The sequence below is a fragment of the Gracilinanus agilis genome, chromosome 1 (assembly GCF_016433145.1).
Source record: "Gracilinanus agilis isolate LMUSP501 chromosome 1, AgileGrace, whole genome shotgun sequence".
NCBI classification, from domain to species: Eukaryota; Metazoa; Chordata; class Mammalia; order Didelphimorphia; family Didelphidae; genus Gracilinanus; species Gracilinanus agilis.
In genome coordinates, this window is record NC_058130.1 from 125,499,326 (window position 1) to 125,510,830 (window position 11,505).

The window sequence follows — 11,505 nt, forward strand, 5'->3', positions numbered from 1 at the left end:
GACTCACGTTTTGCCAGGCAAAATCACTCCACCTATGTGGGCCTCAGTTTCTTCATTTGTAAAATGAGTAGTTTGGATTTGATGATCTCTGTGGCCCCTTCCAAATCCAAATAAGTTATCACTTATGATCCTCAGATATATAGTATGGAAAGAGAAGATAAGGCTGAAGATAGAGCCTTGTGGGGTATCCACATTTAGTGCATAGGTAGAGGAAAGAAAGAGAAGTGAAAAAGGGTAAAGAAGGAAGTAAAAGCAATTGAATTGCCAGTCATCTTAACAGGAAAATACTAAATTAACTAAATGACAAAACTCAATCCACAGAGCCATCTGTAGGACTGGCATTTCGAATTGTTGCTTCTCACCCAGTAGGAGACACTCCATCTAGAAATTTGGGAATTAATGAGTTTGAGTGAGTCTAGGCAGGAACTAAACTAAAGGTGAAATTCAACTCCTTGTGAAATACATAGAAGATATGGAGGTGGAAAAAGAGGGAACTCATGAAGCTTTATGGAGCTAGAATAGTAGGAGTACCATCAGAGTTAAATGTCACGAGGAGTGAGTCCCAAGACTTTAAGAGCAAGAATATGTGGGCCATTTGGGTATGAGGAGAATGATGTGTCACTAAAGTGCCCTCAAGAATATAGATCCTAAAGTGACATTTCTGTATTTCCTTTCTCTACTTGGGATACTTTATGGAAAGCCTGAAGCCTTTTCTTCTGTTCAGAGATAAAGTTTGTTTACTTTTCTTTGTTTTTAAATTTATTTTGCGTTCATATCAGCTCTTTTTGTGGGATCAAAGAATTGGAAATTGAAACAATGCCCATCAATTGGGGAATAAATGGTATATGATGGTGATAGAATGCTATTGTGCTATAAGAAATGATGAACAAGATAATTTCAGAGAAAGCTGGAAAGATCTACATGAATTGATGCAGAACAAAATAAGTAGAACCAGGAGAACATTGTACACAGTAACAGCAATATTGTGGAATGATCAGCTGTGAAAGACTTAGTTACACTCAGCAATACAAAGATGCAGGACAATTCTGGGGGATTTATGACAAAGAATGCTATGCACCTCCAGGGAAAGGACTTTTGGAGTAGGAATGCAGATAAAAGCATATGATTTTCCTCTTTAGTTTATTTAGGTTTTTATTTGAGGGTTTGGGTTTTATAGGAGTATTCTCTTACAAAAATGAACAATATGGAAATGTGTTTTGCATGATAATACATGCATAACCTAGATCAAATTGCAAAGGGGGAGGGAAGAGAAAGAAAGAGACAATTTGGATTATATAAATTCAGAAAACCTTTGTGGAAAATTATTACATGTAATTGGTAAATATCTTTTAAAAAAAGTTTATTTTGTCTTTATAATAATAATAGTGAAATTGTATATAATGTTTACTACGTGCAAGACACTTTACAAACATTAACTCACTTGATCCTCACATCAACCCTGGGAGGTAAGTACTATTATAATCCACACTGCCTCACCCAAGAAATGCCAAATCATTCTAATATCTCTGCCAAGAAAACTCTAAATGGAGTCATGAAGAGTTTCATACAATTGTAAAATGATTGAAAATGTACATCTTGAGATTGCAATTGGGAGGATGCAAAAGAAGGGGAGATCCCAGAAGAAGAAGAGAGGTAGATTTTTACCAAGGTGTTTTACTTTGGCAATGTCTGGTTGGGGACTCAGAATAAAAAGACAGAGTATTATGAATTCCTTTAAACATTTTTTAATTAATCAATTAATTTATTTAGACTATTTTTCCATGGTTACATGATTCATGTTCATTCCTTCCCCTCTTCCCTTCCCCTCTTCCCTTCCCCCTTCCCTGAGCTGACGAGATGAATTCTTTTTGTTACAGCTTCCCAGAGCAAAGAAGAAAGGTTTATATTGCAATATATCAGTAGTAGAATGGGGATGAACAAGAATGGCTGGCTGAACCAGAATGGCTAGCTGAACCTCCCTTTTCATCACCCTCCTTCACCACTGCTACACCCAAATGGCCTACTTCTTTTCCTCTCGTATATTTTTAAAATAAATTCTTATAATCAACTTATTACATGCAAACCATTATATATGTCATACATAACAATGCTTACTCACAGTGCCTGGCATATTGTAGGTGCTTAATATATAATGATAGATGGATTGAATAAATGAATGATTGATGATATGTTATAACCATTTACACAAAATGTTCATCTTGTTTAGTGATCAGTATTTTGTGATTATTGAATTGTGGTTAAAGTGAAATTGTTTAAAGGAGAAAAATAAGTGGAATGATGGAAAGAACATTGGATTTTAAATCATAAACACCTTGGTTCAAATTTCAGCTCTGTTGCTTATTATCTGTACAATTCTAGGCAAATCATTTCCTCTCTGTGCCCCAGAAAGCTCTCTAAGACTTATGTATTAAAATATAGATTGTTCACTGCATTGGTGGAAGAAGGTCTCATACCAACATGTTGATGTAAACTTTTCTGAGTTTCACTTTCCTCATCAACAAAGTTGGAATGATAATGTTTACAATACCTAGCTCATAGGGTAGTTGTGAGGAAAGTGCTTTGTCAGCCTTAAAGTGCTATATACCTTTAAGTTATATAATTATTATAGGTGCTCTAAGACCCTGAGATATTTGGTCTGAACAAAATGACCCTGAGATATTCTAATAAGGAAAATACTAGAGAAATGATATCAAATGAAATGAAGAGCTTAGGAAAGTATCAAAAAGATCACTCCCTTTGAATGAAGCCTGGAGACATTTCCTTGAAAGTAATATTGGGAACTTCCCACCTGATATGCTTTTAACACATCAGTAACATGATATATAGACTAAGCAAGAATGGGGTGATATTTGATAGCTGCCCAGCAAGTTAATAAACTGTGAAGAGAGACCTGTTTGAGTATTGCAGGGTTCGTGATAAGACTGAGTCATAATCAAACAAACCCAATACCATGAAACCACTTTGCCTCTTCATCCTCTCTGAACCATCTCTTCCCAAAAGAGAACTCAAAAACGCTCAATTCAGATAAGTGAAACAAGATCTAATATCAATGCCAGTCTTCTTAAAGGCTAATTTCTTAAAGAACTAATTTCTCTTCCTTTCTTGCCACCCAGAAATTTTTCCCTCAGTTTAGTTACTCTTTCCACATTCTAAACTCAATATCAGTTCAGTACATTTGAATTACTACATACAAATGCTGAAAGGACCCACTTCTCACAAATAACAAGTTCTCCATTCCTTCTCCTTCCTTGACCATACCCAGTCTAGTGTCTAACAATCAATGATGAACATCATTGGCAAGGCTATTTCTTGACACCCTTTGATGAGATTGGTGAAAAAATGGTGACTGTGTAAGGTGCCTCACAACCTTAGGTACACAGCAATTTCTTCTTTTCCTTCACCTGGAGCATTCTCAGCCTATAACAAGTGCCACTTCCAGGAGCCATTTTGGTAATTAGTATCATATTCTTAAATAAAATATCATTCTACATTTTTGGCAATTATGGAAAAGATGTCAGAATCAAAAAGGAGAAAGATTTACTAGAGGTGTCAAAAGCGTAGAGAAGATGCCACTATTCTAATCATTTTGTGCCATTTTTTTCATCTCTAATTATGAAATTCTTTATTCTTTTCTAATTTAGAAGTCCTTTAAGATAATTCACAGGACACCCACTAGAATTTTTTGATACTTGAAATTCTATTATGATAATTTTCCTAATAACAATTCTTTTCTTTTAAAATAAAAATAGTTGTCAATGTGATGGAATATTATTATATCACAAAATATGAAGAATACAAAGAAACAAATATGTATGTACATGTATACTTTCACAAATTATTATGTTTGAAATGCATAACTCTCCCTCTTTACTGCAACATACTCTGCTTATAGATATTAACCCAAGTTGTGAAACTTGGTCATTGAAATCTATCATCTTGAAAGGAATTTTTAAAATATAATTTTTATTTTGTTTTTAAAAATATTTTCCCATGGTTACATGATTTATGTTGTTTCCCTCCTCTCTTCCCTCCCCACTCCCAGAGTTGACAAGCAGTTCCACTGGGTTATACGTGTATTATCACTCAAAACCTATTTCCACATTACTTATTTTTGTAATAGAATAATCTTATAAAACCAAAACCCCAATCCTATACCCATATAAAGAAGTTTTCTTCTGTATTTCTTTTATGTTGCTTCTCCAACCATTCTTTCTCTAGATGTGAATAGCATTCTTTCTCATAAATCCCTCAGAATTGTCCTGGATCATTGCATTGCTATTAGTAACAACGTCTATCACATTTAATTGCCCCACAATGTTTCAGTTGCTGTGTGTGTACAGTGTTCTCCTGGTTCTGTTCATTTCACTCTGCATCAGTTCATATAAGTCTTGAAAGGATTGTTTCTGCTGTCTTTTTGTCATATGACTATTTATACAGTGCAATCTGATCACATAGCCATCTCATCAGTCACTTGGAACTTACCAAACTCTTGTTTAATTGCTGTCTGGGGTTGCTCAGATATATCTGAAGGGAGTGTAACTTGTATACTTATAACTTGCATAATGCTATATGACAAAAAAAAAAAGTATTATCAAAACATGTGTCTGGGGGCAGCTGGGTAGCTCAGTGGATTGAGAGTCAGGCCTAGAGACAGGAGGTCCTAGGTTCAAATCCAGCCTCAGACACTTCCCAGCTGTGTGACCCTGGGCAAGTCACTTGACCCCCATTGCCTACCCTTACTACTCTTCCACCAAGGAGCCACTACACAGAAGTTAAGGGTTTAAAAAAAAAACCATGTGTCTGCTTTCTTGCATAGATGGAGAAACACAGTTTTGGAGCATTGTATGGAACATCAGATTTTTTTGATACATTGACTTGTTTGGGGAACTTTTTTCTCTTTCTTTTTTATTCTTTGGGAAGGGTAGAGGAGGAGATTTAGGTAATGCTAAAAAATTAACATTTAAAAATGTATAAATGAGAATCATTCTATTGAGGAAGTCATTTTTAGAGAACGGTTGTTTTAATAATGTACCTAAATAATCTGAGTAGTCTATGGACCGACTCTCCTAGGCTTGTTGACCTTCCTGGTTAACTTTTAGAGATCCTCCTTTTTACTGGTCTTTGTTCCCTGATCCCATCACCAGCAAGATGAGAGCTGCTAGGACAGAACCTTGGTCCCCAAATCCTGTGTAAATCCAGGCCTGCAGTGACTCTGGGCCTTTCCCCTTTTCCCACTATTCTTCTGGGCAGCCACCCAGCATGCTGCCCCATGGGATGAAGAGATGAGGATAAGGGAGGGCACATGCAACCCTATCCCTAACCAAAATGCTGTCTCTCCATCCATACTCTCCTATACTTCCCTTGACTTTATAAATTAGTCATTCTAACCAGTGTTGCTGCATGCCACTCAGGTGAATTCTGTATTTTGGTACCCTTTGCCCCTAACATTTTGAGACTATTCTTTTAGAATTGCCTGCAGACTCTGTAGTCTTCAGTCTTCAATAGTTTTCATTCTTTGAAGGTGGATTTCATTCTGAACAATAATCAAAAAGTTATTTGAAGTAATACCTGGTTAAAAAAAGTGGGTGATTCTTATTCCATAACAATGGCTTGGTTTAAAAAAAACTAGGTATGACTATAAATTAATGAGTTTGAGTTCCTTGTGTGATTTGGTAACTACTTCTAAAGGCAATTTACTTGAGTTGCAAAATTATTTTGAGTAATAGAGTATGAATATTATAATTTTTGCATAACCTTTCAAGGTAGCTACAATGAACAATCTTCACTGACATGTACATTTAGTTCTGGAGGTTTTTTTAAACAAATTAGGTTTCATTACATTATAGTCATTAGACACTCATGTTCAACTTGAGAGGCAATGTATTATAGCAAAACATATTCTGAATTTGCAGTCCAACAACCTGATTTCAAATCCCAGGTGTACTTTTTACTACTTGTGTTAACAAGTCTCTTGTCCTCTATTGTCCTCAGTTACTTCCTGTTAAGTGAAAGGTTTGGATCAAATGTGTTGAAATATCTTTTTCAGTTCTATTTGCTATGATCTTAGTTCTAGGATCCTCTATGAGGATGTGATTAATGAACATGTAAACAATTATATAAATATTGAATTGCATTTTCATATGGAAATTATGTGGGTACAATACTTTATACACTGGAAAATCCCTTATAGGCTGTATAGTCCACTCCTTTAAAAAGTCCCTTGAGGACAGACAGGATGTAGCATGCTTATAGTTTCTCCCAATGAAACTATAAAGATGAGATTGGTGGATTGTTGGAGTTCAGGAGTTCTGAGCTGTAGTAAGACTAAAAGTCCATAAGGTGTAAGTCTGCCACTAATATAATTATTTCTTCAGAGCAAGAAGGCACAAGACTACTTAAAACAAATTGGCCTGGGTTTGACCAAAGGTCAAAGCTTTGGTGTTAATCATCAGTGAGGTCAAGCTCATGAGTGGTCTCTGCTCTTTTTAGCCTGTGGAAGTCTAGGAGACTCAAGTCTCAAAAAAAAAAAAGTCACTTATGGTTAAAATAAATCTCTACTGAGTTTATTAGAAGTTTACTTCTGCTAAAATTTACTTTCAGTTTAAAAAGACTGAATTGTGACCAAACAAGAGAACAAAAACTTTTGTAATGTGGCTTATTACAACAGGACCCACATATCAGAGTACTCTGTGTATAAATCAGCCATGAACTGAAGACTTAGAAGCTGGCTAATGTTGCTTCAAGAGAGTTTCATGACTTACTGTGCTATGCCAGTGGTATTCTGAGGGTACAAGAAACTAGAAAACAAACACTTTGATACATGCCAAGGAATAAAATAATTTTTAATAAATATTACTTTCATTTTTCCATGAGTGCAAACATTGTTTAACAAAACACAAAACTGACCATGGTTTATACTTAAGCAACTATATATAGCAGAGACATAATGATCAACGGGCTTCTAAAACATTTAACATTAGTGTGTTTAAATAGCCTTCCTCACCAACAATATGTTTTCAGTGCAAAGGAATGGATGAGAAGAGGTAGATCCAGAGAAAGGCTGGTCAACAGATGCAGTAATCTTGAAAAGTGGTTCATGGGCCCACTTTATTCAGAAAAAAAATCCACAATGCCTTTTGTAAACTAATTCATAGACAGTGAAGAAAAAGGGGAAAAGATGACAGAATTTTTTCAGTAAGTGCCTCTTCATTGGATAAGTTTTAAATTTGGGGGAGCAAGAAGGCAAATCGGAGTGATAACTATATTATATAAAAGGATCACCTGTTTAATCTATTTCTTAAAACCCTTATCTTCTGACTTAGAATCAATACAAGGCAGAAGAACAGTAGAGGCTGGGTAATTGGAGTTAGGTGACTGGCTCAGGTTCACACAACTAGGAAGTATCTGAGACCAGCTTTGAACCCAGGACCTCCCTCCCATCTCTAGGCTAGGCTGTATTCACTGAGCCACCTAGCCGTTCCTATCTATTTAATCTTGAGAGAATGAAAAGAATTTCTCTATCCTTACACTTCTCATGCAAATTGCACCTACCTTGCAGTTGATAAACATTTATGTGCCAAATAAATAGTTATCTCATGGGGGAGATAACATATATTTATATACCTACATAAACACATACATAAATATATTCCAGGTCATCTTCTGACTTTTGTCCTGACATTGGACTTCAGTGGCTCTGGAAGAAAGAGTGAGACTGATGACTGTGCAATTCTGCTTCACTTAAATCCAATTCATGCATAAGTCAAGACATCACCAGAGATGTCACTATCCTCTTCAAAAATGAAGGACAAACAAAAACGATATGACATATACAGAATAGGTGGAAGGTAACCCAAGAAGGAAAGGCACTAGAAGTTAATGCTGAGAAAGGCCTCCCATGGAAGGTGATATTTGAGCTGAGTTTCAAAGGAAGCTAAGGAAAATAAGAGATTAAAGTAAGGTAGATCATGCCAGGAATGAGAGATAGCCACTGGAAAGGCATAGAATGGTATGAGGGTGGTGGGGAGAGTGTTGTGAGGAAGAGCAAGTAAACCAGTGTATCCAGATCAAGTTCATGGAAGAGAAAAATGTGAGAAGACTAGAATATTAAAAGAGATTATGTCATGAAGAACTTTAAGTACCAAAGAGGTCTTTAAGTTTGATCTTGGAGGTAATAGGGAGTCATTGGAACTTACTAATTATCAAGGGTAACATGAATTAATAACAGAGTTAGCACTTTGGAAACTGAGTGAAGAATAACTGGGAGCAGAGAAAGAAGTGAAGAAGCTCCACTTAGGAAGCTATTGCAATAGTCCAATGAGAGGTAATGAGGACTTGAACTACATATTGGCTGTGTAAATACAGAAAAGGAGACATATTTGAGAGATGCTGTGAGTGAAGAAACAAGATTTGATAACACTTTGGAGATATGAAGTGAGAATGAAGAGTCAAGGATGACAAACAAGATTGAGCTTGGATGAGAGAGAGAATGGTAGTTCCATGCAATTGTCATAAGAGTTTATACAGTTCCTGAGAGTGGCATTTTAGATAATGTTTAGATAATAATTTAGATAATAAACCATCTTAGATAATGGGTTCTATTTTTGCACATATTGAGATTGAGATACCTAAGGGACATCCAGTTTGAGATGTCCAAATGGCAAGTGATAATGTGGAATTGGAGCTCCAAGTTTGCTTATCTCATTCTCCCTTGTAACAGTTATTTGGGTTTTGTCTTCCCAACAAAGAAAGCTTCTTTGAGAGGAGACTTCATTCATAGCTATCTTTATATCCACAGTGCATAATTTAGTGTCTTATACATAGTTGGTGTTTAATAAATTGAATGCTCATTTGAAAACCAAGACTAGAATCAAATAAATTCCATTTTCTACAGGCTACAAAGAGTTCCTAATTGGTCTTCATGTCTTTTCCTATTCCATGTCATCCTGTAGGAAGGTCTAATTTCACCTGACAGAGGGCAGTCCTCAGAAACACAAGACTGTACAAAGTCAGAAGTTACAGACTCCATCCATGCATAACAGAGAGGACAATACAGAGGGATCAATTAACTCAAAGCTAAGGCAGTTGAAGGGAAAAGATCCCACAGTAGGCTAGGTTTCATTTCTATTCAGTTTAATTAAAAAAACACTGCACTATGTGCAAGACACTGTGTGAGACACTGAGGATATAAGTGCAAGATGAAAAATAGTCCCTAACCTCAAGGAGCTTACATTTTAAGAAAGAAACATCTGCATTATCATCACCATCCTTCAACAACAACAAAAAAATAACAATAGCTAGCATTTATATAGTGCCTTAAAGTCTGCAAAGCGCTTTACAAATATTGTCTTATTTGAGCCTCATTACAATTTCGTTGGTATTATGGTTATTCCTATTTTATAGTTGAGGAAAAGATCATATAGCTAGTAAATGTATGAGACTGGATTTCAACTTAGGACTTCCTGACTCCAGGGCCAGTGCTTTATCCACTATAGCACCTAGCTCCTGCTAACATATACATATACGTAAAAATATGTACAAAATAAATATGAGGTAATTGTCAGGAGGCAGGAGAAGAAGTTCTAGCAGCTGAGAGGAGTCCATAAAGATCTTATGTAAAAGATAGCTTGTGAGCTGAGCTTTAAAGAGTTTGAGATACTAAGAGGAAGAGTGAAGCCTATGAGTCTAAAATATTATAAAATCATGTGCTAAGCTTGCATGTTTCTCCACAAGCTTCACATTTTTACCACTATCCTAAAATAAAAGCACTTCCTATTTGGATGCAAAACTTCCATTTAAACAGTAAGTTTAAACAAGAGCATGTGCTCTTTCTTTCATTCTTGGAATGAAAGTATTGAAGACCACACTCACATGATAGACAGACACCTAATAATTTAAATACATAGTAACATTTTGTACTTAAATAGGACTATTTTGATCCTCTCTGAAAACAGAAGACAAACAACAACAGGACCATGTAACCAGGTTTCTCAGAATTAAAGGCAAAATACAAATTGTCTCCAACTTGATACAAAGACATTCTTCTTTAAATTTGTAACCCAGGGTCTGAGTTCCTTTGCATAAAATTCTAGTTGAAGAGTAGATGGAAAATTCTCCATCAATAAGGGGAGTCATATAAATAAATTTGAGCATTGCCTTATAAGTACAAGGAGGCTAAGTGTGCCAGGTAACAAAGACAGCAACATAGAGCAATGGGCAGCCTCAAAGCCAGAGACTCAATTCTTTTTCAGGAATGAACAACAGATTCATATAAATGAATGGCTGGAAGCATCATCATTCAAAGATGTCATTCTTTCTTTTACATATCAGCCTATGTTTCCTCAAAGCAGGGTAGAAAGATTTAGGTATTGTCTCAAAAACTATTTAACTGCCCTCTGAAGCAGATGGGGGTTCTTCCCCTTTCATTCTCTTTGTCTTCCTTCCCTCTTTTCTTCCTATCAGACAATTCTGTCCCTTACTTTCCTTCCCAGAAGCAGAGGTAATTCAAGTACAATTCTTTGATGCTGCTGAGCCCTGAGGGAATTCCAAAGTGACTGGGCTGAGAATTCCAGAAGCTTAAATCAGAGGCCAAGATGCCAAGTTCATACATTCTCCAAATTTATATCTGTAGAAAAACAAACACAAAGGATTAAAGAGAGGAATATATAATTTCTTTCTTAATCTGAAAAAAAGGTCTCTTAAAAAACTCCCATTAGAATAATAATTCACAATTTCATAACACTTTAAGATTTACAAAGTGTTATTTCTCCCCCCAAGTTAGGGCCAATGATATCTTCATTTTTACATATGCATATATATATATATATTTCTCATTAGAAATATATATATATATATGCTAATCTAGTCAATGAAAATATCTTCTAGGTCTTTGTTTTTGTTCAGATTGTCCTTTGTGTGGTAATTTGATGGGAAACATCTGATGAGACCCATTTTGGAAATATTTGATCTTCCCCTTCCTTTCCTTCTGCCATAGTACCCAGGACTAAAGGGAAAATAGGGGAATTTCTCAGAAACCACCAAAATTTCCTCTCATTTTCTACTTCCCTATATTTGGTTCTAGATTATTTTATACATCTATTATCATGTTGAATATTTTATAGAATCTCAGTTTTCAGTGTATTATAGAGAAATCTCATCTAAAGCTAGCTTATCCTTTGAACAAGAAAAAATTGTCTGCCTATATACATTTTATGACTTTAAACTATGGCCATTGGATCAATAAAAATGAGCACTGAGGTAAGCAAAATTTTAAATTATCTATTGGTAATCCTACCCCCCTCACACCTTGGAATCAAAATGTCATAATTTTATCTGAATTGCTCTACATTGCCCAAAAAACTCAGAATGGAGGTGCATCTTATAAGCAAAACTGAGAAATCAAATCAGAAATCCATTGGCATTTTATTTCTCCTTTGTATATCTAAGAAACATTATAAACTAGCAAACAAATTTTATGTGATCATT